Here is a 27,738-nt window from a genome sequence, read left to right as displayed (position 1 = left end):
GGCAGGAGCAGCTGCAGCCTCAGCTTCTAACAGTGATTTGAGTCTGCTATACTGGGAAGTAGCACAGGACAGTTGGTAAGTGAGTAGGCTCAGCTGCCAGATGGCCTGGGTTCAAATCCCAGGTCCACCATTTACTGCTGGCATTATGTTTAAGCAAGATATTTAGGTTCTCTGTGCTTCAGCATAGTCATCTGTCACGGGAATAATATTTACCTTGTGAGAATTCAATGAGATAAGCCACATAGAGCTCAGTGCTTAGCACATAATGAATAATGCTATTATTAGCACAGCAGGTTTACAGTTTATAAACCACACTGACATCATTTCCTCCCATTTTCTCCACGTAACAAATCTATGAGATAAGTAGGATGGATCGGATCCTGTTTTAACAAAGACTCTTAAGAGGTTGAGTCATCCAAGATCGGGTAACAAATACTCAAATCCAGGCTTTCTGCCTCAAGATCCTAGGTTGCTTCTACTATCCACAATGCCTGTGGGACCCTCTAAGGAATAAGAATGATTTTCCAAGACTATTCTGAGGCTTAGCTATCAACATGTGTTCAGATATAGTGGGAGCACATCACTTAAGAGTTAGGGCTTTGAAGGCAAGCAGCAGAGGTGGGGGGAAAACCAGAGAGGGTTTATATAGACAAATGAAAAACTGCAGCACACCAAGGAAATTTCTCATTTGAAATTTTGAAAACCCTGGAAGGGGATGGTGCTCAAATTACCTGCAGTTTTCAGGCAGCAGCAGGAGATTCCATGTGGTGCTAACGGGGCCTTCAAGGGCACTCTGGTCAATGTGAGTGGTTGGTCTGCTGCTCTCATCGGGGGTGGATGGAGTGCAGTATGGGGACCGGGCAGGAGACTAGGATGGGAGACAGAAAAGAGAAAGGTCCCAGTCAGGGAGCATGAGTGATTCTGCACATTGCTGGTGAGAAAGTCTATAGGAGGCAGCAGTCCCATTTCCCATGCAAAGGAAACCGGTCAGATTACAGGATTTTCACTGGGTGCTTTTTATGGTGTTTCCTAAATTATTGCTTTGGATTCCAGAAATTTTGTATTAGGACTTGGCACTGCAGCAAGCTTGTTGGAAATCTTGAGTAGTCTGTTTAGACTACTGCTTGGTCCTAGAGGCAGTAATAGGAAATTGGCTCTAGCCTGGACAGGTACATTTTCAGCTTTATAAGAATCCAAATGGGCCCACGATTTTATTTCCTTTAAGGCCAATGTGGAAGAAATGCGGGTCTCTTTACCATCCCATGGTACCGTGGGCACTTTCTTCTCCTCTGGCACTCCTAGACCCCCATCTCCCCTGCCCCCCTGCCTCCTCCTCCCCCTCCCCCTCCCCCTAGGTCTTGCTGAAGTGGGCCAGGCTGAGGCGAAAGCTGTGCTAAATATCTTCCGAAATAATTTAATGGGTTTCATTTCCTGCAGCCTCTTTCTATCCTCTGAGGGAGACATTTTCCATCTAGCAGGCCATAGTAGGAATGTTGAAAAGAAGAATATAGTGTGGAGTGGGAAAAATAATTTTTGTGTCTTGGTACCTGAGAAGGTGTCCTGCGAGCTCCCTTCCCAAGACGCAGGGGCCCTGGGTGCAGCTCATCAACATATTGCATTCTTTCCCCATAGGGTTGCCAGAGAAACTACAGAAAGCCCAGTTAAATGTGAATTTCAGGGAAGAGAAAACCAATTTTTTAATATAAGCATGTCCCAAATACTGCGTGGAACATATTGTTAATAACACTATAAAAAGATTGTTGCATATCTGAAATTCAGATTCGACCATGTGTCTGTGTTATTTTCTGCTAAATTGGGCTACCCTATTTCCCTAGGAAAGTATCTACGTAAGCCTAGTGAATGGTAAAGAAAAGAAGGCAGGTAATTTGAAGGTCTTCTGAAAACTGAAGAACATAATAAAAAGATTAAAGGTAATATTTTCAAAAAAAAGAAAAAACAGTGCATAATACTAACCATTTCAAACAATAAATTAATTTTCATTTTGCATATTCTGTTCACATTTCTGTCCCTGAACATTTCTATTTTTTACAAATGTAATGCTGCATAATTTATATTTCGCTTCATTTTTTTAAACATTGTCTCAAGTACTTCTAATAATTTTATACTATTTTATAATTATTTTTAAGGGCAATATAAAGTTCCATAGACTTGAATATAGATACCCATATTTTAAAAAAGTGTTAAAAGATTTCCATACTGTTAGGCATTAAATAGTTCTGAATGTTTGAGTTTGGGGGATTATTAAAATTAATAAGGTCTCTGTATTTCTCTTAAAAATAATGTTATGCCTTTCCTGTCTTTAAGAAAAAGTGAGTATTTAAAAATGTGGGGGGACACAAAAGCGGTGTTTGATTTGACAGAGTCTCTCTTTGATCAAACTTTAATCAGGCTTCTCTGCTTGCGCTTCCCAGCCAGTCTCTGACTTTTGCATTTCTGTGTCCATCTTTGTATTGTTCAATTTTAATTAGAATCCTGTCGAATCAGTTTAGCCAGCGTCCTCCATCCTTGATATCTGACCAATTTCTTCACTCCCCACATCCCCCAGGTAATGTGTGATCACCCTGGTCTGCCTTTGGCAAGAATCCTATTAGGTCAATTTAGCAAAGACTTACCCTACCCTCTCAGTAATTCTCGAACCATCTACCTCCCGCACTGCTCCTTGGCTATAAATCTTTCCTTTTCCTTGTTATATTTGGAGTTAAGCCTAGTCTCTCTCATCCACCGAAAAGCCCCATTATCACAGTCCTCCTTAATAAAGTCTCCCTTATTGCTTTAACAAGTGGTGTGAATAATTTTATCTTTAACGGTTATGGTGCCGCAACTTGGATAGGACCAGATTCATTATTGGACCCCTCCAGACCAAAGGTGGGATGTTAAGTACCCACCTTTGATGCCTGTATCTTCACTCCTGACTGATTGATCAGGGATTCACTGGTGAGTCAGAGTCCTGAACCACTGCTCAGGACAAATGAAGCACAGTAAGGGCAAATTTTGATTCTTATGAGTCTGAGTATACTCTAACAGATGCGTTAGAAGCCCAGATGAACAGAAGTTGGGGCCAAGTGCAGTGGCTCACGCCTGTAATCCCAGCACTTTGGGAGGCCGAGGCGGGCAGATCACTTAAGGCCAGGAGTTCAAGACCAGCCTGGCCAACATGGTGAAACCCCGTCTCTACTAAAAATATAAAAATTAGCCAGGTGGGGTGGTGCATGCCTGTAATCCCAGCTACCTGGGAGGCTGAAGCAGGAGAATGGCTTGAACCTGGGAGGCAGAGGTTGCAGTGAGCTGAGATCGTGTCACTGCACTCCAGCCTGGGTGAAAGAGCGAGACTGTCTCAAAAACAACAACAACGAAAACCCAGAGGTTGGGTAAGAGGCCTAGGCAAGTAGAAGCTGGGTTAGGGACCCAGGCTTCTTTGTTTGAAAGGTGCCTGCTGGGCTGGATATTTTTCTTCCTGACTCCGTCTTTAGTGAGGCTAACTCCCCAACTCCCTAGGCTGGAAGTCTCTTTTCCCATTCTTTCTCTCAAGTGGGGTCTGACTTCCAAACAGTGCGCTGGAAAATGTTTCCTGGCTCTGTGAGGCCTGCTTTGTTTGATCCTCTTTCTTCCATAGGAACTTCTCAGTCGGCTGAAGCCACCTTCCCTAACCCCTGCTGACTAGATGCTTTGCTAACTTTGTCCACCTCCTTCTTGTTGGCACAGTTTTACTAAAGATAATGTGGAACTTCATTGGCTTCTTTGGGAAACTTAAGATCACCCCCAACTGGCTCCTCTAAGACCACTGTTTTCCCATTGCTTTTGCTCCTTCCCTCCCTTTACTACCTTTGATCTCCCTTCTGTCCTCTTGTAGAGGAGCACTTTGATACGCTCCTTCAAGTCCCTGCTGCTTCTGCCTTCTACCACTCCGCCAGGCCTTTCCTTTCCCACTGTAGCCTTTCAACTACCTTCAACCACTTGAGCTTTAGGCCCCTTGCCTCCAGTGGGGGCTCTTAAAGGATGCAGGGATTCCCAAACAGCAACCACCTATGGCCGAAAAGAAAAAAAAGAAAAAGAAAAAGAAAAGGCTAATTGGAAATAGACTAGACATTTTATCTGCTCAGTCAGGCTTTCGAGACGTCCAGACAGTTGACTTGATGTCCCCTCACTCTCTTACCTAAAATGTAGTCCATAGCTTCCATAAGGTTACACACCAGGGCAAATGAAAATCTAAAGTCTCCTACAGAAATATGGGTAAAAAACATTAGCTCTCATATTGAAGGTGAATATTTGCATGTATGCCTATATATGTATGTATGTTTTGTATACATGATATTTTCTTACCTCTGGATGGTATTATGAAATTAATTTATAAAATTCCTTAAAGGAGTTTTATTCAAATTGATTAGAAATAAATGGGTGCTTATATAAATTAAACATTCCTAAAACTCCCAGAAATATAGGAACTAACTCAAAGGTGTTTCAGGTTCACATGACATGGGTACATCTTTGGTAAGTAAGATTAGTTTAAGACTATTATTGGCTTAATAAAAACAGTTGTGTGTTCTTAGTTGTTAGCATTAAACATAATATGAGCATACTTTTTATTCTACTTGGGATTACTAGCCAAATAAAGTTAAAAATAGTTAATAGGGAAATAACTTGAGATGATATATTAGTTTAATGCTATAATATGTCTGTCTGAAAATAGTTTCCAAACTCTCTTTGGTAACTTGAAACCTTAGACTTAAGCTAAATTAAGTAATACATATTTATTAAATATTAATCATTTCTAAGTAAGATAAATTACTCAAGTATTAATTACTAAGCACAGGTTAAGTTTATATATTTTTGGCTTCTTATTTTTATATGGTATAAAGAAACTGAAAATATTTGGATCTGTTAATAAAAATAAAAAGTTGTTCTATAAGAAGTGTGAGATGCAGGCGGGCATGGTGGCTCACGCCTGTATTCCTAGCACTTTGGGAGGTTGATGTGGGCAGATTGCTTGAGCCCAGGAGTTTGAGACCAGCCTGGGCAACAAGGCAAAACCCCATATCTACAAAAAATGCAAAAATTAGCCAAATATGGAGGCACACACTTGTATTCCCAGTCACTAGGGAGGCTGAGGTGGGAGGATTGCTTGAGCCTGGGATGTTGAGGCTGCATTGAGCCCTGATCCTGCCACTTCACTCCAGCCTAGGCCATAGAGAGTAAGGCTCTGTCTCAAAAAAAAAAACAAAAAACAAAAAACAAAAGACATGTGAGACGGTATGTTCATAAAATTTGCTAGTGTGCTACAGAATGCTTATTTATGACAGATAACTCATAATTGTCTACCCCTTACTAACCCTTAGTTTTCTCTGTAATAGGAGGTTACTAATGATTAAAATTACAATCAATATATGTCAATAAAACTGTTGAAAATAGTAATGGAACAATTCTGTATGAAAAGTGTACAAGGATATAGGATGTGTTTTTGATTTGTATTTTCATGGCAATATAATTATTTGCCCCAGTTCGATAAGAATCTAGTCTTCTTGTAACATGACACTATTGTGAACATTGCTTATATATTACTAAGGCTTTGACTGACATAGCATATTTTTTTTTTTTTTTTGAGATGGAGTCTCGCTCTGTCGCCCAGGCTGGAGTGCAGTGGCCGGATCTCAGCTCACTGCAAGCTCCGCCTCCCGGGTTCACGCCATTCTCCTGCCTCAGCCTCCCGAGTAGCTGGGACTACAGGCGCCCGCCACCTCGCCCGGCTAGTTTTTTTTTTTTTTTTGTATTTTTTAGTAGAGACGGGGTTTCACCGTGTTAGCCAGGATGGTCTCGATCTCCTGACCTCGTGATCCACCCTTCTCGGCCTCCCAAAGTGCTGGGATTACAGGCTTGAGCCACCGTGCCCGGCCCGACATAGCATATTTAAGAATGATGTGCATAGGGCTGGATGTGATGGCTCACACCTGTAATCCCAGCACTTTGGGAGGCTGAGGTGGGAGGATCACATGAGCTCAGGAGTTCAAGACCAGCGTGGGCAACATAGTGAGATGCCACATCTAAAAAGAAAATAATAATAATAATAATAAAATAATTATATGCATAGAATCTGATTTAAGAAACTATGGTTGACTTTATGGAACTGATGTTTATAAAGCTGTCTTGAAAAAATCTGGCCTGGTACCCAGTTTATAGTGTTCTAGCCTTACGGGTGTCATTCCCTGGCAGACCTAACAACCTAAAGATATTTGGTGACCCCAAGAAGAGAGAAATTTACCCAATCTCTTGATTTTGCAGGTGAAATTTGGTGGTGAGTTCTCCAGAGGCTTTTAATATGAGATTTGATATGAGATTCTGTATTAGTCTGTTCAAGACATTCCTGAGACCGGGTAATTTAAAAATGAAAGTGGTTCAATGAACTCACAGTTCCACATGGTCGGGGAGGCCTTACAATGATGGCAGAAAGCAAAGGAAGAGCAAAGGCACATCTTACATAGCAGCAGGCAAGAGAGTGTGTGCAGGGGAACTGCCCTTTATAAAACCATCAGATCTCGTGAGACTTATTCACTATTATGAGAACAGCACAGGAAAAACCTGCCCTGCCCCCATGATTCAATTACCTCCCACTGGGTCTCTCCCGTGACACGTGGGGATTATTACAGTTCAAGGTGGGATTTGGGTGAGGACACTGCCAAACCATATCAGATTCCTATGAGAAGTTCCAGCAAAGCAAACTCAAAAAGTTCTATGTGGTTGATTACCATTCTTGCTGCACTTATGTAAATAATCAGGCCAAATCTAATGAGACTAGACGTATTTGGTAAACAAGAATCAAGGAGTAGAGTAATTATAGAGAAAAATTTTATGTTTCAATGGAAAACAATAGTGTGCCCTGGTTGGTTCTTTCTTGTACATTTTGTCAGTCCCTAACAAATTCTCAATTCTTTTCATTTCCTCTGATCTGACTATAACTCTTCAAACTAACATTTCTAGTTTTTTTCCTACCCTCCTGGCTTGACATCATGGAGAACTAAAACTGACCTTTTCCCAAAGTCCTGAAAGCTGAAGCTAGACAACTCTATATATAAGTTTCAAAGAAATCACAATGGATCATGTCTGGACAACCTTTGCTGGCTGCTGTGAGGGCCATTCGGAAAGTTCAACTAAATGCCAAATGCCATTACCAAAGACACTGAAACTGCAAACCAGGAAACCTGTCAGATTGCTACTGCCATCCTCATTCCACCACCTAAAGATGCTCCGAGCCCTTTATTTAAAAATTTTCTTAAATGTTTGCCCTTCAGACTCAGAAACTGCACTTGTTAATTTTGGTTGGTTTTTCTTTTATTTCTGTAGAAATTGCCCTTATTTCATGCCTAAATGTTTTTATCAACGTCAGTAAATACCCTCTACTACCGAGTCTGAACAGATGGTTCCGCTGGTTGGTAAAGAACAAAAGGCGACTATAGGAGAAATGGACCTACATTGTAGATACGTTACATTCTTGTTATGTCTCTTCTTTCCTTTGAACGAGAGGATGGATTGACAAAGAATCTCCCCTTGAACAAAGTTAGGCTTCTCTGAATCCTCTTCCCAACTAGTCCTCAACTTTTGGACTTCGTGTCTATCTTTGCATCACTGAATTTTAGCAAGAATTCTGTCAAGTCAGTTTAGTCAGAGTCCTCCACCTTTGATATCTGACTAATTTCTTCATTCTCCATATCCCCCAGGAACTGCTGATTACCCTGGTCTGCCTTCAGCAAGAATCCTATTAGGTGAGTTTGACAAAGAATTATCCTACCCTCTTAGTAATTTTCCATCCACCTACCTCCCACCCAGCTCCTTGGCTATAAATCTCTCCTTTTCCTTGTACGTGGAATTGAGTCCAATCCCTTTCCCCCACTGCAAAACCCCATCGTAGTACTCCCCCTTACCATTCAAGTAAGTAGGCTGCCTTGCCATTATGCAAGTGTCACAAATAACTTTTTTCTTTAACAGAATGTAGAAAAATCAGCAATACAGACAAATACAAAGGATGTACTCCTCCCCATCCAACTCTGTGGACTCCTTGGTCTGTATCTTTTCCATTTCTTTTCTATATACGCTTCCAACAATGGGGTCATACCACAGTTACCACACTGTAACATGATTTTTCATGGCACCATGTATCATGATTTTTTTTCGTTTCAGTAGACAGATTTCCGCAACATCATTTCAAGTAGCTGCATAGTATGGAGGCTTCATGTTTTATCTGGACAATGGTCTATTGTTGAACGTTTTCATTTATCATCCCAGCTTTTCTTTATTGAAAATAGTACTGACATGAATATCCTCTTGTAGCTAAATCTTCATACACATCTTTAATTATTTTCCCAAAACAAATTTCCAGAAGTGAAATTGCTGTATCAAAGGTCATGAATATTTTAAGGTTTTGATAAGCAGGACCAAACTGCCTCACAGAAAGTTTGCTCCAATTTACATTGCCATTCCCAGTTAAAAATGACCAATTTCTCAAGGATCTCATAAATATTGCTTATCATACAAACATATTTTTCCCATTTTGGTGGTAGAAAATGGTATCTAGTTGCTATTTTAAGTTCACTTCTTTGATTACTAAAAAAAATTGAATATTTTAATGCTTATTTGCTGTTTGTTTTCCTTTTAATCCTTTGTTCTTTGTTAGTCCTTTTTCCCCAGTGGAATGTTCTTTTTTTTCTCATTAATTCATAAGAGAATATTATACTAAGAATATTTATATTTTTATATACTAAAAATATTTATATTCTTACATGTGAATAATAATATATAAAGGATATAACATATCTTCATATGTAATATTCTTAATATATATTAATATTTTTCATATGTAATAATATTACCATATTCTTCATATATGAAGAATATTACCCTTTGGGTTTTTTATATTATAAAATTTCTTTCCTAGATTATCATGTGATATTCATTGTGAATTTTTTGAGGTACAGAAGTTTTAAAATGAATTAGTGATTGCTATATACTAATTATTTTGGTAGAGAATTATATGTTCTATAAAACATATAATTGAGAAAAGGGGAACAATCTTTGCTTAATTTCACCCAGTAGTTCTGGTATGGTTTGGCTGTGTCCTTGCCCAAATCTCACCTCGAATTGTAATCCCTGTAATCAGCACGTGTCGAGAGAAGGAGGTGATTGGATCATAGGGTGGTTACCTCCATGCTGTTCCCTGACAGTGAGTTCTCACGAGATCTGATGGTTTTATAAGTGGCACTTCCCCCTTTGCTTCCTTCACAGTTTATCTTGCCTACTACCATGTAAGACATGCCTACTTCCCCTTCCACCATGATTCTAAGTTTCCTGGCCTCCCCAGCCATGCGGAACTGTGAGTCACTTAAACCTCTTTTCTTTATATTACCCAGTCTTAGGTATTTCTTTATAGCAGTGTGAAAATGACCAATACAAGTTCTGAAGAGCGACTTAAATTTAGAATCACCTGAGATGCATTAAAGCATCAGGTGTCCTGCTGTCTGGGGTCTACACTGAAGAGATTCTAATTGGTTTGAGGTGGGGCCTGACATTGTTGTGTTTCTAAAGCTCTGCAGGTGATTCTAATTGCAGCTAGTGGACCAAGGGTAACTCTAGTTTTTCTCATGGTGTGAATAAGGTACAGAAATTTTAAGAAACATAGTCTCTGAACTGTGGCCCTGTATAAAACCATGATGTTGTGGCAAACCTATCACAGGTTATAACATACAGTTTATTTAAGGTTTTAATGTTTTAACCAAAGAGACACATATTTCCTACCACCAGGTTTCATTTACCTCTCATAGCAAGTGACCTTCCGACGTTACAAGTATTTAGACAAAGCAAGAAGCAGAGGATGTGTTATTGGTGTGGTTAAGGGTGGTGTGGCTGTTGTTTTTTCCCTCAATATTTTGCTTGTTGACTTAAGGCCTTATTTATTTTTTCTTGTACTAGGTGCATACATCTAGAGCAATAACTAATACTAGTACTATTACTACTAACACCATTCCTGTTGCATAGATGAGAGCATCTCAAACTTTAATCTGCCTAGGAGACACCTGGAGATCTTTTAAAATGCAGATTCTGATTCTGTAGAACTGGGGCTTCCTGGGATTTTGCATTTCTAACAAGCTCCCGGTGGGTGGTGATGCTGCTGGTCCTTGGGCCATACTTTGAGCAGCCGGGTAATGATTGATGAGACTGGGTTTAGAGATTACCCACATTTCTAGGAAGTAGCAGAGTATGTATTAAAACCCAGGTTAGCCTGACTTCAAGGTCACCGTCTCATATCTAACAAAACGATATATGCATTTGCCTTTTGACCCAGCAATCCCACTTCTAAAAATCTACCCTGAAGATTTACTTTCAAAAATACAAAAATATATAAGTAGAGGTAAGGCACTGCAGCATGATTTGTGATAGTAAAATACTGGAAACAACATGAGTGCTCATACACAGGCTGAATGTGTGGTACATTCACCTATGTCCGTACAATGAAGTACTATGCAGCTGTAACAAAGAATGAGGAAGATCTCTATGACCTGAGCTGGAGTGATGTCCAGGATCTGCTGATGAGTGAATAAAGCAAAATGAAAAAGAATACATATAGTATATACAAAAATACAATATGTGTCTCCTCATTTAGTGCAAAAGAAATACAGGAAGGATAATCCAGAAACTAAGATGGTTGATTATCTGCTGGGAATGGGATGAGAGTGGTGAGAGGAGAGCAACACTTTGAGTATACCATTTTGTATAGTTCTGGCTCTTAGAAATATAATGATATTTGGCCGGGCTCGGTGGCTCACGCCTGTAGTCCCAGCACTTTCGGAGGCCAAGGTGGGCGGATCACCTGAGGTAAGGAGTTCGAGAGCAGCCTGGCCAACGTGGTGAAACCCTGTCTCTACTAAAAAAAAAATACAAAAATTAATACATGCCTGTAATTCCAGCTACTACTTGAGAGACTGAGATGGGAGAATTGCTTGAACCTGGTAGGCGGAGGTTACAGTGAGACGAGATCGAGCCACTGCACTCTAGCCTGGGTGACAGAGTGAGACTCCATCTCAAAAAAAGAAATACACTGATATTTTACATACCCTCTAAAATAAATATGTAAATAAAGTTAACCAGGATGAGGAGGCACAGAGTAATATGAGGCCCAAAATGGAATACAAGCAATAACAAATGAACCTAAATGTATTACAAATGAGTAATATAACCATACAGAAGGGGAGGAAAAGAACCTAAGAAACTTTAGAAAATAAAATCTTGACTGTGTATGTAAGTACTTAAGGCTAAAGACAGAACTGTAGACAAATGTTATACTCTAGTTGGCAAATCTGTTTCCCATGGGGGTAATGGGTTAGCAAGTCTGTAACCCCGCAATGTATAGTTCGGACAAATAAGTAATCAACTCATCTTGATTGTCCTGGACTTCCCTGGTTTTAAAACAGAAAGTCCCATGTCTCAGGAGCCCTCTCAGTCCCAGGCAAACAAGAAAGGTTGAACACCCTATATACATGTGAATGTATTTTAGATCAGAAGAGCGAGACCTCATTGCTGGAGAAAAAAGAAGCTACAAATAAGAAAGGGAGAAGAAGTTAATCTTGTGGTATTAGATTGGAACCGGAGGTGTCAATATAAATTCATGGTTTTTAATGCAAAAATAAACCGTTGAGTGTGTATGTGTTAGTATACACAGACATTATTTCCTAATTCTGCTTGCTTTGAGGCCTAAGGACAATGATCCAGTAGCACAGAGATTTCAGTTTTGAAATACCATTCTAAAATACAAGAAACCAGGGCTCTTTGGAGAAGCTGATTCCAGAATGGGGCAGGGAAAATACCAGATAAGCCTGTGGTGCCAGAAGTTAAGAAAGTGCTTGAAAAGAATGGTGTGCATTAAACGGACACAAGCATCAACCTGAAGAAGCTCTTGACTGCCAAAGCTGAAACAATTTAAGCAACAGGATGGGTGTAGTGGTTCATGCCTGTAATCTCAGCACTTTGGGAGGTCGAGGTGGACAGATTGCTTGAGCCCAGGAATTTGAGACCAGCCTGGGCAACATAGGGAAACCCCATCTCTTAATTAAAAATACAAAAATTAGCAGGGTGTGACGGCGTGTGCCTGTAATCCCAGTAACTTGGGAGGCTGAGGTGAGAGGATCACTTGAGCCTGGGAGTTCCAGGCTGCAGTGAGCCGAGATCACACTACAGCACTCCAGCCTGAGTAACAGAAAGAGACCCTGTCTCAAAAAACAAACAAACAAAATAACCGTAAGCAACAAAATAAATGATGGTGTTGGATTATAACCCATAGAATAAAGTACATATCCATGAGTTCACACTGATATAAATAATTGAGTAAATAAGTAAACAGGGGAGAAGGGACGGCTTTTCTTTACAGAGGAATGCAAATGTAGAAGGACTGAGTGAAGTGAAAATCATCACTAGGTGAACATCACAGTAAACATTATTGTGGACAAAATCCACCGACGGATGCTAAAATTAGTGGGCAAAAGTTCGAAGAGAAACAACATGCTAGCCTTGTCTCAAGTATCTTCCCGAAGGTATTTATCAATTACCAAGAAGAAAATGGTAACTTTATGGTAACTTTAAAGTACAGAAACTTTCTACACACCACCTAAGCCCAGTGATCAATGTTAACATTGCCAGTAATATGACATTAACTTCATGAAACCCCCACTATGACACACTGAGGACAAAACACACTTCTGTGGTGTTCTTGCCAAAAATTGTACAAGTTCAATCTGGTCATGAGAAAACAGACAAACCCACATGGATATTTTATGAAGTAACTGGCCAGTGCTCATCAAAAGGGTCAAGGCCTTGATGGATAAAGAAGGACCAAAAAACTATCCCAGATTGGAGGATACTAAGAAAGCAGGACAAATACATGCCATGTGGAATCCTGGATTGGATACTGGAACAGAAAAAGAATATTGGGGGAAAATGTGAAATGGGAATAAGGTCTATTTTTTAGTTAATAGTGTAGGCTGGGTGCAGTGGCTCATGCTTGTAATCCCAGTGCTTTGGAAGGCTGAGACTGAAGGACTACTCCCTGAGGCTGAGAGTTTGAGACCAGCCTAGGCAACAAAGTGAGACCCCATCTCTACAAAGTTTTTAAAAATAGCCAGGCATGGTGGTGCATGTCTGTAGTCCCAGCTACTCAGGAGGCTATGCTTGGAGGATCACTTGAACCCAGGAGTTTGAGGTTACAGTGAATTATGCTTGCACCAGCCTCCAGCCTGGACAACAGAGTGAAACCTTGTCTCAAAAAGAAAAAAGAGATATAGTATCAATGTTGATTTAACGATTTTATGGTTTTGATGATTATTGTATACTTTTATAATTTTTTAACATTAGAGGAAGCTGGGTCAAAGGTATATGTAGGCTCTCTATACTATTTTTGCAATTTTTACATCTAAAATTATGTCAAAATAAAACATAAAAATCTAAAAATAAAAAATAAAGTCACGGCCCTTCCCACTATGAGGCCATTTCATAGTTAGTACCTGCTTGCCGGCTGCCCCACCCCAAAGCTCTGAGACATAATGAATCTCCCTAACCTAGCTCCATCACTGAGTACAACACTGACACATCAAGGTGCTCAGGAAATGGTTGGTTTTTCCTAGCTTATCACTAGATAATAATGTACTATTTTAAGTTACTTTACTTGGTTAATGGATGTTTATTTGGTGACGAGCTGGTGGCAGGGTTCTCCCTGTTTTTTAAAGCTGGTCTAAGTCAGCATGAAACTTTCTCAGCCTGGGCATCTTGCGCTATGATCACAAGAACACAGTGAATTCTGATTTTCTTTTCCTTAGCAGATCCAACTCTATGATTAATTTTACAGTTGCAAATAATGCTAGTCAGCATTTATTATATGCCCGCTCAGAATCATATTCAAAACCAGGAAATCCACATTTGTTCCCATAGGTGCATTTTTAGACATCCCATTATAAAACGTGGAATTGTAAAATTCTGTTTTCTATATGTTACCCTCCTCAATCACAGCAGAGACTTGTGATCCCCTAAAGGACAGAGGGCACAACATCCATCCCTCGGTCATCTGGATTACCCTGTTTGTTCTCTGATCTTTGGTCCTCCATTCTCTAGTTCCTGGTTTCTGCTCTTTTGGAGTCACACAACTTAGTTCTCTCACCTGGAAAAAGGGAGAAGATAATATCACAAAGCAGGGTTGTGGTGAGGGTTAGAAAACATGATGTGTAAAGAACTATGGTACAAAAGCATGCACAAGCGCTTGATAAATGCTCAAGTCCTTGTTTCCTTCAGTTTCCTCTGTGCCACAGGGCCTGCCTAACCCATTAACAACATATAACAGAGTTTGGCATTAAATAAGGTTTGATACAGTCCCCAAACTGCAAACTAGAGTGTTAACCTAAAGGCTACTGTTCCAAGGTTTATAAAAAATTATAAGATTATATAAAGTGCCCTAACTATAAGATCAGCAAACACATAAACAATCTAAATATTCAGTATTATAAATTTGAGCAACAGAAAACACGCTGATGGCAATAAGTATCAAATTAAACATTTTCTGGGTAGTTGTATTTGTCTCTTATAGGAAGTTTTTAAAGAGATGATTTGCATGATTCAGACCTCTTAGGAAGTTTTTAGAACATATTTGGGCTGGTGACTTCTTTTTTATCAGTTATTCAGTAGTACACAGAGAACGTATTCAGTGAAAATGTGTTATTAATCGTGATAATTAAGATGACAATGATGTTTGATACTGACAAATTTATTTTAAAGATATAATCCTCTTTTTGCCCTCTTTAACATCCTCAATCTTCTGACTTAAAATTGTAGTAGTTGTAGTAGTAAAAATTTATTAAAACCTTACTAGATTATAGGCATTATTCTGAATCTTTTACTTGTATTAACGTATTTAATTCTCCCCAAAACCCTATTATAATGGTAACAGTTAGCGTTGCTATAGCATTTACTATGTGCCAGAAATTGTTCAAACACTTTATATGCATTAATTCACTTACATCTCACAGCAGAAATGTGATGAAATTACAGTTGTTAACTTATTCATAAGGAGAAGAAAAGTAACTTGCTGAAGACTACAAGCTCAGCATCAGGCAAAATCAAAGTACTGGGAAATAATAAATGTCAGTCTATCACTTTACTTTTGGCTGTCACAGGTCCTATTTAATTTTATGTCTGCCAACAAAAGAACACTTCACACTGTGTCCTAATAACAGATAAACTAGACCATTAAAGATCACCATCAGAGAATTGCTAAAATGATCACAATATCCTGAAAATGCTTGATCTGTTTTCCTTTGTCATTTTTGACATTTTGCTGAATTTCTTGTCTGTGTGTGTGTGTGTGTGTGTGTGTGAGAGAGAGAGAGAGAGAGAGACAGACAGACAGACAGACAGACAGAGACAGAGAGAGAGCGAGCATGCGCACAAGGGAGCGCTTCTTTCCTGCCCTCCTGGCCTGGAGGAGAACCAAAACTGCCCTTTTCCCAAAGTCCTGAAAGCTGAAGTTAGACAACTCTCTATATATAAACTTCAAATAATTCATGACAGGTCATGTCTGGACAACCTTTGCTGGCTGCTATGAGGGCCATTCAGAAAGTTCAACTAAACACCAAGTGCCACTACCCAAGACACTCAAACTGCAAACCAGGAAATCTGTCAGATTGCTACATGCCTGGTACCTGAACCTACTGGAGCCGTCTTGCACCCAAAGGGGAGTTAGCACACTGAGGATGACAGAGGGGAAAGAATCTGGGTCTTTGATGATACAATTGAGTAGGTGAACTAAGGGATCCTGGAATTACTATACCTCTCTTATATAAGACAATAGATTTATTGTGAAAGCAATTTTCATTTCGGGTATCTATACTTGAAGACAAAAGCTTTCTGATACAGATATATTAACTATACTCATATTTCCCTCCATGTTTCATGTAATAGTTGTTTCATGGAGGGAAATATGAGTATAGTTAATACGTCTGTAAAAGAGTATACCTTATCTTGGTATACTCTTCAGAGATATAAACATGCAAACCACACATACACACAGACACACCAGGACGTCTCACTGCAAATCAGCGCAGTAACAATCCCCAAATCTCAGTGACTTAAAACAACAAATGTTTATTTCCTGCCATGCACGCCTGTTGCTCGTGTCTACTGTGAGTTGGCTCTGTGTCAGCCTCTCTCTGGGACCAAGACTGATGGATGGCACTGACTTGAAAAATTGCATGTCACTGCAGCAGAGGACAAAAGACATCCCATGGATCTCACACTGGCAATTGGATGCTGTAGCCCAGGAGTGACACACATCATTTTCTCTTCCAACTCACTGGCCAGAACTAGTCACACAACCCTCCCCAACCACAGGACGGCAAGGAAATGCAATGGGACCATGTGCCTGGAGTGGGAGGAGAAGTGCAACAGCACTAAGGACTACCAAAGTTTACTAAGTATTAAAGCTGCTAAATAGGGCTATTCGACAGGGGAGGGGAAATGAGGGGTGGCAGGTAAATAGGGGAAAGAGTTTTGTTGTTGTTGTTAGCATTTGGATTTTCTTAAACTTTGAAAGATTGAAGTATGACCATAGAGATAAGTGAGCAAATCATAAATGTACAGCTCAGTGAATGATCAGAAAGTGAACTCATTTGTAAAATTACCACCTAGATCAAGAAATAAAACATTACCAGTTCCCTAGAAACCTCCAATTTCTACTTCCATTCTTCCTCCCAAAGTTATCCTATAGACTGAAAATTTAAAAGAAATACACATTTTCATACCCATCATGAGGGAAGTAGAAAGTATCATTCCTTTGGGGTTTCTCTAAACCTTGGGGAGAATGACTATATTGTTATTTTGGATAACTGAAACCTACAGGGGGTAAAGAATGGGTCTGAGTTTACTAGGAAGTAGCACAAACCAGGGAGAACTAGGTTCTCTGAGACTTGGAGGATGGAAAGTTCTGCGAATGGAGATGATACAGATACTTGCTCCCCTGCACTCCTCAAGGTGTCAGGACCTATGATGATGCTATATCTTGCTTCCTGGGAGTTAGCATTGGCCATCTCGGCTTTGGAGGCTTACAGCCCAGGCTGAGGCAGACTGGAATGCTGATGAGTTTCTCTGTGGCAGCTATGCCTGATAAACAACAGAGGGCCAAATTCAACACTGGTACTGGGAAATGACAGGAGAAAGAGAAGTGATAGCAACCAAATCGGACTAAGGCCAGGCCCTGCCCTATTTCCTGGCCAACACTCAGGATTCCTGTTCTATACAATGGGGAGGTGGTGGTGGTGGTAGTTAACTGTCCCAGTAATGACCGCTTTTGTATGTACTCCCAGCCAAGGAGGTGGAGGCACAAAGCCAGATATAATTTAGCTTAACACACAAAACAGGCCAGGCATGGTGGCTCACATCTGTAATCCCAGCACTTTGGAAGGCAGAGGTGGGTGGATCACTTGAGCTCAGGAGTTCAAGACCAGCCTGGGCAACGTGGTGAAACCCCTCTCTCTACAAAAAATACACGAATTAGCCAAGTGTGGTGGTGCATACCTCTTGTTCCAGCTACTCAGGAGGCGGAGGTGGGAGGATCGCTTATGCCTGGGAGGTCAAGGCTACAGTGAATCCTGATCTTGCCACTGGACTCCAGCCTGGATGACAGAGTGAGACCTTGTCTCAAAAAAAAAAAAAAAAAAGATAAAAAAAAAGAAGAAAAAAGAAAAACCCCCACAAAAACAGCAAACCCACCAAAATTAAACACCAATAAACAACAACAACAAAATTATGCTGTTTCTAGCCCCTGGATTTAAGGAGCAAATTTAAGTGGAGCCATGTCTGGACTCAGCAGAAAATGTTGCAGTTTGCTGGTGATGTCTACCATGGATGCATCTAAAGCGATGCTGTCTGCCATCTTTGTTGTGGAGTTTGGTAAAATCGTGTTCCTCTCCCTCTTCACTTACAGCGTAGGGTGGGTAGGGCCTCTTTCCTCAGTTGTTATCTGAGCAGAAGATAGTAATTCCATCTTCCTTCAGTGCCAGGTGGGCTGTGAATGGGAACTTGTCCTCAAAATGCAGTTTCACCTTCCTGTTGTTGTTGGTGTCCAAGTCTGAGGTAAAGCAGCAGAGCAGAGGGCCGGCAGTGTGTGCGTTCTCTGTGAAGCCCAAGGTGTACCAGTGCCCTGACATAAACTGGGGAGGGGGAACACAATGAGTGTATCATTCTGGGTCCAACCAGAGAAGAAGATGGATATGTATATATAATTCATTTGGAAGACAATTATAGGAGCTGGCTAAGCAGCCTCCACAAGGCTGTTTCCTTGACTAATGTTTGAGCCTGAAGCCCGTGGGCAGGCAGGCAGGGAGGAGAGCTGATGACAGCAACCTAGAACCCCATCGGGCCAGACTGAAACTCATCCTTTTTTTTCCCTCTCACCTTGATGATGAGGGTATCCTGCAGAAGTTGAGGCCCTGTGTCATGTTGCTGAACAAGTCAACACCCACCTCAGGGGTCAGAGAAGCTGTGGGAAGGTCCAGAGGGAAGGGAGGGCAGCGACAGGCCCAACCATGCTTCATGTCAACAAGGTGAGTCAGCAGATCAGCAAAGCCTGTCCATGCGCTGCAAAATGGCTGTCCCCACCATGCCTCCTTCCATCTCTCACGAGAGAATAACCCTTTAGCTCTTTCTAACCGGAAACATAGGAGAAAGAATTCTGGGAAATGTAGTCTAGCCTAGCCAAGTTAGCACATTCCAAAGCCACTGGACTAGCTATTGAGCCAAGCCTCACTAAGGCTGTGGCTCTGCCCACTTCTCAGGAAGTGAATTTGGTCTTTAAACCAATACCATGTGGCCTCCCCTGTTTCCCCAGCTGTTTTCTGCCCCTGCTGGCAGAGCCACTTATGTTAGTCCAGACCAAGGAGCAGACACCAGACTAGATTACATGTGCCAGATATTTACTAGGGGAAACACCTATGAGAGAAAACAGGGAGGAAGCCAAGAGAAGCTTGGAGAGCTTTCATACCATGATGTGAGTCCAACCCCGGGGAAGGAAGAAATGAAGGTTGGATAGAAATGACAGACTTTGATGCAATTCTAAGGAAAGTTGGGAAATGCTGCCTGTCAGAGGAGCCCTGCTTTTCCCTGAGGCAGGTCTGCTTTAGTATCCCGATGTGCTTAGGAGCAGCATTTGGGAAGTGTGGCCTGCAGGAAAACGCAGAGATGGATTTCAGAGCACAGTGTTGGGGGCCCTCGATCAATTGCTGTCTCAGCAATAGGAGGTCCAAGGGTGCCTTGTCCTGGCCACACTGCCTTGTTCTCATTTCTTGCTTTGGTCAAAACTCAGAACCAGCCCACCTTCCTCTTTTAGAGCACGAGAAGTAACTAACTAGGGCCAGGAGTCTTGCTGGCGCCTCTTTTGCCCAATGCCTGATTTCTGTTCAATCAGAAGAAGCTTTGTCAGGAGGAGATGGTGGCCATACTTGGAGGTGAGGGGGGTTCCAGAATATTCAAGGAAGATGGAATTGTTGCCTTGATCTTACAATTGGTCTAACCTTAGGTCATTTTATGAAAGTGTTTGGCTAAATATTAAACACTCCTGATGCCCTGTGATGTATTACATATTTCTTAAAGGAAAAAAAAAAAAAAAAAGAAAAACAGAACCAGTGAAGTTTTCTGCTATGAAGGGGGAAGTATGGGATTTGCTAGAGATAGGGATTTGGAAAATATAGGTCAAGGCATTTTCTGCAGTCTTTTATTTCTATTCTCTTGAGAAATCAAAGGTAAGCATCTGTAACAAATGAACGTAATGAAATGGAAATAATTTTTGCCTAGGCATTGGAAAGGTAAGGATTCATTAAAATGTTAACTCCTGGAAGGCAAGCATTGCTTTTCTGAAGCTGTGTGACACCTAGCGGGTATCTGTACAAAAGAGGACTTAGTTGCTCTTTGGCAGTGAGTCTTTTGAATTTTCGGCTTTCTTTTCATCGTTGCGTAACAGCAATAATAAATAAATTCACATTGTTCATGGGAAATGTGGGGTGGAATGCACCACAGCCTTACCAAAGCCTGCTCTTAGTATCTCGCGTTTATAGCAAACAAACTCCACTTTTGCAATAAGTGTAAATGACACTTTTGCAATTCTATTTTTTCTGTAATGCTCACTCACCAGAGATTTTTCCAATCAAGCATACAGTCCCCATCATGGTTTCTCATCTGTGCAAAGATGGAGTGTGAGTTGCTCTACTTGACCTTTGTTCTCAGTTTTCTGCCCTTAGGGTCAAATTATGCGCTTTTAATGAGAATTCGTATCATTTTTTTCAAAGAAAACACGAAGGGCTGATTGGCTAGATTGTTGAAGCCTGTACTGACAGCTAATAAATGAAAAGGATCATCAAGAAATCATCTCCCTTCCAGTGTACCTGCCTAATGGGAAAAACACAGGTAAATTGTCTTTATTCCCTGTTAAGCCCTAAAAATGGGAACAACAGTTCCATTGGATTCAAATTCCCTAGAGAGCATTCGTTTTTTCACGTTTATGGATGAATAAACCTCACACGCTCATTAGGCCCCATCGACCTCCTAATCAGCTCAGGAGACACTGAAAAGCAACCCTCTATTAGTAATTCCTGGCTAGGGCACTGACTTGAAAGAACTTGTTTTCCCCTAATTTAGAGCAGTCCCCTGGGTGTAGCAATATTTGCGGGAGCTTGGTAAACAGTCTGTCTGACACACTGCAGTTGCTGGCAGCTTCACACCTGGATCCTCATCAGGTCTAAAGACTGAGAAGTGAATTCATTACTATCTCCCAGACAAGGCCCTGCACTGGTGCAACAGTTATCAGGAACTGGGATGAAGAATGAATTGGGGCCAGGTACAGTACAGTGGCTCATGCCTGTAATCCCAGCACTTTGGGAGCCCAAGGTGGGCGGATCACTTGAGGTCAAGAGTTCAAGACCAGCCTGTCCAACATGGCGAAACCCCGTCTCTACTAAAAATACAAAAAGTTAGCTGGGCATAGTGGTGAGTGCCTGTAATCCCAGCTACATGGGAGGCTGCAGTAGGAGAATTGCTTGAACCCAAGAGGCAGAGGTTGCAGTGAGCAGAGATCGTGCCACTGCACTCCAGCCTGGGCAACAGAATGAGACTCTGTCTCAAAAACAAAACAAAACAATGAATTGGAAATACGCTGAGAGCCCCAACCTTGGATTACTTAGAAAACAAGCCCGAATATCTTTTCCATTGATAACAGTGTCTCTGTTTACCCATTTTCTTGCACTTCATTCTTCATAGCCAGGCCCATCAATTTTGCCTGTAAAAAGTCTCTCATAGCTGCCTCTTTCTCTCCTTTTTTCTCCCACAATCAGGGCTTGTATTCAGCTACGTTGTAAGGTACAGGTAAAGCCATCATAGCTGGCAAATAGTCACTGGTGATTGCTTCCCCCCACCCCATTATCAGCCCTGGGCCTCTCTCCTTGGACCCAGCGCACACCAGAGCACCAGGCTGGCCAGAGCTCCAGACTGGTTAGATGATCTGCTCTGCCTAGGTCCTTACCACCTGCGATAGGCTGATAAAAGTCCCCAAAGATATCAGGTCTGTGGTCGCTTACCTTAAAAATCAAACACCTGTGAATATTATTTTAAGTGGTCAAAGATGTGATTAAGTGAAGGATTTTGAGATGAGGAGATTGTACTGGATTATCGGGGTGGGCTTTAAATGCAATTACATGTATCCCTCTAAGAAGGAGGCAGAGAGAGATATGACAGCTGACACACAAAGGAGAAGGCCATGTGAATATGAACAGGGAGAGACTTGAAGATATTGGCTTGAGAATTGAAGCGTTGTAGCCATAAACTCAGGAATACCAGAGCTACCAGAAACTGTTAAGAGGCAAGTAACACATCTTCTCCTATGGTTTTTGGCAGAAGCATGGTCCTGTTGACACCTCAATTTCAGACCTCTGTGAAATCCAGAACTGTGACAGAATAAATTTCTGTTGTTGTAAGCCTCCCAGTTTGTGGTAATTTGTTATAGCAGCAAATTATAGCAGCAAATTAGTTTCTCCTAAGAAACTAATATACCACCTTGTTCCAGAATCATAGCAGCCTCCCAGCTGACTTCTTTTTTTTTCTTTTTTTTTTTGAGATGGAGTCTCTGTCATCCAGGCTGGAGTACAGTGGTGTGATCTCAGCTTACTGCAACCTCTGCCTCCCAGTTTCAAGCGATTCTCTTGCCTCAGTCTCCCGAGTAGCTGGGATTACAGGCGCCGGCCACCACTCCTGGCTGATTTTTTTGTTTGTTTGTTTTTAGTAGAGATAGGGTTTCACCATGTTGGCCAGGCTGGTCTCGAACTCCTGACGTCAGGTGATCCACCCACCTCAGACTCCCAAAGTGCTGGGATTATAGACATGAGCCACTGCGCCCCGCCCCAGCTGACTCTCACGGGCCAGTTCTCTCCTCCCTAACCCGCCCTGCCTACTTAATTTTCCTGAGCTCCTCTGCATGGTTTCCAAAACTTTCTATAATCTGTTCCTCTCTCTTACTGGCACAGCTTTAGTTCCCATGAATAGTAATGATAGTAATAATAATAACTTTATTGAGTGCTTTCGATGTGCTAAGCACTGTGCTGAAAGCTTTATTGCAAGTATGATATTTCATTCTTGCAACAACACATTGAGTTTAGCATTATTATGCTTTCTTTACAGAAGAGGAAGCTGATGCCCAAAGAAGTTAGGTAGCTGCTCACATGAATGGCAGAGCTGCAGGTACCCTCATGCTCCCAGCCAGTGTACTGTTTTTGTTCTCCCTCCCATCTGCTTGTCAAAAACTCACCCTCATTCCAGACTCAGTGTATATACCACCTTCTCTCCAAACCAAGTTCTATTCTTCCGTAAAATATCTCAAAATATGATAAAACAAGATTTTTATAAAACGTCGAAAGTACTTTTTTTTTTTTTTTTTTTTTTTGAGACGGAGTTTTGCTCGTCGCCTAGGCTGGAGTGCAATGGCACGATCTTGGCTCACTGCAACCTCTGCCTCCTAGGTTCAGGTGATTCTCCTGCCTCAGCCTCCTGAGTAGTTGGGATTACAGGTGCCCCCATGACGCCTGGCTAATTTTTGTATTTCTAGTAGAGATGGGGTTTTGCCATTTGGCCAGGCTGGTCTGAAACTCCTGACCTCAGGTGATCTGCCCGCCTTGGTCTCCCAAAGTGCTAGGATTACAGGCGTGAACTGAACCACCGCGCCTGGTCAAAAGTACTTTCCATTCCCTATAGAAAATGTGGAAAATACAAGGAAGAAAATACGACTCCTGAGTATTTCAACCTTGGAGGGTTTTTTTCCCTAAGCGTAATTAAAAATGTAGATTTTAAAAATTAGGATTATTCTTTTTATCCTATTTTGTAATATGGTATTGGCTCAGAAACATAGCACTTCCCCAAAGTTTTTGTATTGTTCCATGCATGTTAGTTTTCTAAGTAGATTTTAAAAGTAGAAGACAGAGGTCATGATTTATACCATTTCTACATTTCTAGATACCTCAGAGTGTATAATTGGGCACATGGCACTCATTCAATAAACACTTGAATTGACCAAGAAAAATGTTTAATCAACAAATATTTATTGAGTGGGGTTAGGCGTCTCTGACCTTTTAGTTAACAATAAACTTAATTTGTGGGTTGAAAGCCCAGCTAAACAACTCACTTTAGGTTGAAATAACCTGCTGATCTTGGAGACAGAAGCTCATGCCGCTTATTAGTGTCTACACATAGGGTGAGCCATTAAAGCTCTGTCAGCCTCATTTCTCCAACTGTATAGGTGAGAAATGTGTGCTTGATTACCTTATCGACTCTCTCACCTCTTCCAGGATTATGTGAGAACCAAATGAGGTAATGTTCAAATGACATAATACACAACAGCACTCTATAAAATAAGGAGGTATGTTATCATTCTTCTTTCTAACCTTGCTATAGTAGGTGAAATGTGTTCTGAATATGCTTACAATTTGTCCCCACTATTGATCACATCTACATCTTGGTAACGTGATCTAATATTATAGACTCCAAATTATTAGCATTTATATTTTAAATTATTACTTTTTTCGGGGGGGGGGTGGGGGCAGGGACAGAGTCTTGTTCTATTGCCCAGGCTGGAGTGCAGTGGCATGATCACAGCTCACTGCAGACTCAACTTCCCAGGCTCAAGCGACCTTCCCATTTCAGCCTCCCAAGTAGCTGGAACCATAGGCACACCACCATGCCATGTTAATTTAATTTAATTTTATATTTTATATATATTTTTAAAAATATTTTTTATTTTATTTTATTATTTTATTTTATTTTATTTTCGTAGACATGAGGTCTCCCTATGTTGAGCCTGGGCTGAAACTCCTGGGCTGAAGCGATCATCTTGCCTTGGCCTCTCAAAGTGCTTGGATTACAGGCGTGAACCACCCTGCTCTTCCTGGGATTTTAATCGTATTTATATCAATTTTTAAAACTTAGTTTTAGTGCTCGCTGCTAGTTCCCTTCAGTCACGACTTTCTTATTCAATGTTTGAATATTTCCAAGTAATTGTTTTAGAAAAAACACGAGTGGTAAATCATCCAGTTCTTTAATGTCTGGACAATGTCTGAATGTTCGTCTGTTGCCTTTATATTAGAGTCGCCAGATACAGGACACCCAGTTACGTTTGAATTTTCAGATCATCAATGAAAACATTTTAGTATAAGTATATCCCATGTAGTATTTAGGACATACTTACAGTACAAGCAGATTCATTGTTTATTTTAAATTTAAATTCAACTGGGTGTTATGTTTGTGTTTTTATTTTCTCAACTTGGTAGCTCTAAAATATATACAACAATTTGAGTATAGAATTATTGGGTTATATCCTTTTCCTCTGAAATCTTTGAAAGTGATACACCATTACCTTCTAACCACCATTGTGGAGTCTGATTTTTATTCCTCTTTCGGCAACCTTTTTTTTTTTGTTCTTCTGAATGCGATAGGAATTTTTATTTGTTTTTATGATATAAAGAATTTTTAAGGACATATAGGAATTTCAGGCCTTTAATCAAGGCTTATAAGACTTTTGAGACTTTGGAAATTATATCAAGTATCTGGTAACCAACCTTCATGACTTACCTTAAACTTTTTCTCCCCCACCCTTTTTGTTTAAATACGAACTTGTTGAGGATGTCAGTTGTGTATTCGCATCTCTGAGCCTGTAATCCACAGAACAGTGAGAGAGAGTTGAAGAAATGTTGGTTGCAATATCAAATGAATGAATAGGGGCTGAACATTAGAACTAGCCACATGTTTCTCATGCATCGTGTTGTCAAATGATTGCACAATAGTTAAGTGTAACAATATGAAGATAAACTCTGAGAAAAGTTCCCCAACATAAGGAATCCCCTCAGTAATGAAGCAATGAACACTGGTTTCAAGGAATGGAGAGATTAAAACAGGTCTTGTTTTCTGGTATGGAGGATATGATGCAGAAAAAAATTTAATTACAAAAACATAGGCTATTAGGCTATTATTTTATTCAGAAGCAGAGTGAAATTCATGTTTCATTTTGTCACCCTTGCTGAGAGGCCCAGGAGCATGAGAAAATAATTTTTCCCACTTTGTAATGAATGACAGCAGGGTAACCCCACTGTTGAGAAGAGCAACATTCCAGCATTTCAAAAAGCCGAGAGACCAGGGAGAGCTCCTTGGACTGGGTCCAGACTGTTCCTGGAGAGGGTTGTAAAGGGTGAAGACTTCTGAGGCCATCAGCATGTTGCAAAGGGAGGGAAATACCCTTTGATGTGAGATGGCAACCCTGAGTCAGAGGCCTAATTTCCAGTCTCAAACTGTCTATAAAATCAAATCACAGTCGGACTTTGCTGCGTAGCTCGTCTCTGAGGTCCTCACCCTCCAGAGAGTGAGTTCATCTTCCTTTAGTTATGAATCTCTCCCAGCTCTTCCATGATTGGAGCAAATAATGCGCATATGGCGCGCAGTTCTGCAGGTGCTGTGAGTAAGATTTTTCTCGACTGCTTGTACTTTAGCACAAATTCATTTTCTTTAGGGCAATAAAGGTAAATCTTCTTTGAATTATCAAATCTTAGCTGCTAACCTCAGTGAGATTTAAGCTGATTCTAATTTGGATCCCATCTGCCTTGCTTTCCTTTATTGGCTTATTGTTTATTCAGTCACATAGGTTTCCCAGGGCATCTGATTTCCCATGAGGTCCTCTTCTTTAAAAGTTAAGTAACAAAAATAATAACAATCAAACTCCCAGTTTTCTAGAATTCTACCTGGAGCTTTTGTCTCCAGCTGAGCTTGATCTCAGCACCACCCTGAATGCTAACCCTTGGATAGTGGCTGCTACCTCAATAAGCTCCTGAGTCTCTCTCATAATTAAAAGATTGTGTGACTTCAAGAGCCCAGAGGGAAATCCTTCTCATTCCTAGAGCTATATCACCACTGTTTCTGATAAACTATGAAAAAATCAAGTCTTGAGCAACGTCATTGCCAGCTTGTAAACCTGAGTATTGGAATGTCACACTAGGAGTTTTCTAACGGCATGTGTGTGTTTGTGGGTATGTGTAGACCTACATGTAGGCATAACATTGATAACTATGAGTTACGAATGGGTTATGCAACTGGAGAATGGATCAGACCCAGTATAGAGTCTTTTCTATTGCCTCTAGAGATTTATCTTCATCAGAATCAAAGCCTCAACATTTTTAACCATTTATTGAAACTCTATGGCTCTTTTCTTGAATTGAGATTTGATTCTTATATGAGAATCGGGAAAGGACAACAAGGGAGGCGCTGGTCTCTGTCTGCTGGCAGGTGTTTGGCAATGTTTAGGAGAACGTGCATGTAGTGTTGTATAGGATGAGGCAATGAGGCTATTTCTGGACCTTAGAACTAAGTCTTGCTTTTGTGGAACATCATCATTTCAAGTGTGCTATTTTACCACACACTTCCAGGTCATGGTGGCCTCATTGTTCTACACCTGCTATCTTGAGGGGCGTGGCCTAACTGTTAATGATGCCATGAATATGCATGAAGAGAAGTCAAGCAGATAGCTCTGATATTAAGAAGTGATAAAAATCATCTTTAATCGATTTAATATAGTTACCCTAAGCAGGCATCCCAAAGTAACATAAATGCACAGGATAAAATATGCATAGATGAGTTGTATAATTCCCTTATTAAGAAGGATAAGTATTAAGTAATAAGTAATTTTTCACCCAGCTAGAACTGGGAGAGAATGTGTGCACTATTGTATGGCCCCAGACCACTTTGGCACTGACTATTCTCTTTCTTCCCATTCCATTCCCCATGATTGATCCCGTTAGGTGTAAAATACATGAGGAATAAAACACTGCTGAATCTGGGGGAAATGTCATTTGTTTTTTTAATTCTAGGCATTATTTTATACGGTACTGAAGAATCCTTTCAAGGCCAATAATGTGGATGACTCTAGTAAAGTTCATTGTTGAATCCAGGACTTGAGCAGAGAAGAGACTGGACAGGCTAAGAGGAAGGAATTGGGCTTGGTATTATCCAGACACCAGTCATCAACTGTCAGAAAATCACAATGTACCATACTGATTGTAAGGAAAGGGCTGATTAAAGGAATATGCTGTGCAATGTCTGATGTCAGACTGGGTGGAAGGACTCATATGCAAA

General features: G+C 40.8%; 1 long non-coding RNA gene across 2 annotated transcripts; it reads left to right on the top strand.

Moving 5' to 3' along the window:
• Window positions 1-27,691, top strand: LOC105482477 (uncharacterized). Of its 2 annotated transcripts, none has more exons than XR_987649.2 (5): window positions 1-75; window positions 7,728-7,772; window positions 7,996-8,068; window positions 20,373-20,490; window positions 27,474-27,691. It is a non-coding gene; the product is annotated as an uncharacterized lncRNA (long non-coding RNA). The 2 variants fall into 2 exon arrangements; XR_011623159.1 differs by lacking the exon at window positions 1-75 and adding an exon at window positions 2,831-2,955.
• Window positions 27,692-27,738: the final 47 nt, after the last annotated feature.

The sequence above is a fragment of the Macaca nemestrina genome, chromosome 5 (assembly GCF_043159975.1).
Source record: "Macaca nemestrina isolate mMacNem1 chromosome 5, mMacNem.hap1, whole genome shotgun sequence".
Classification (NCBI taxonomy): domain Eukaryota; kingdom Metazoa; phylum Chordata; class Mammalia; order Primates; family Cercopithecidae; genus Macaca; species Macaca nemestrina.
The sequence above is the reverse complement of the archived record's forward strand: the minus strand, read 5'-3'. Positions and strand labels throughout refer to the sequence as shown.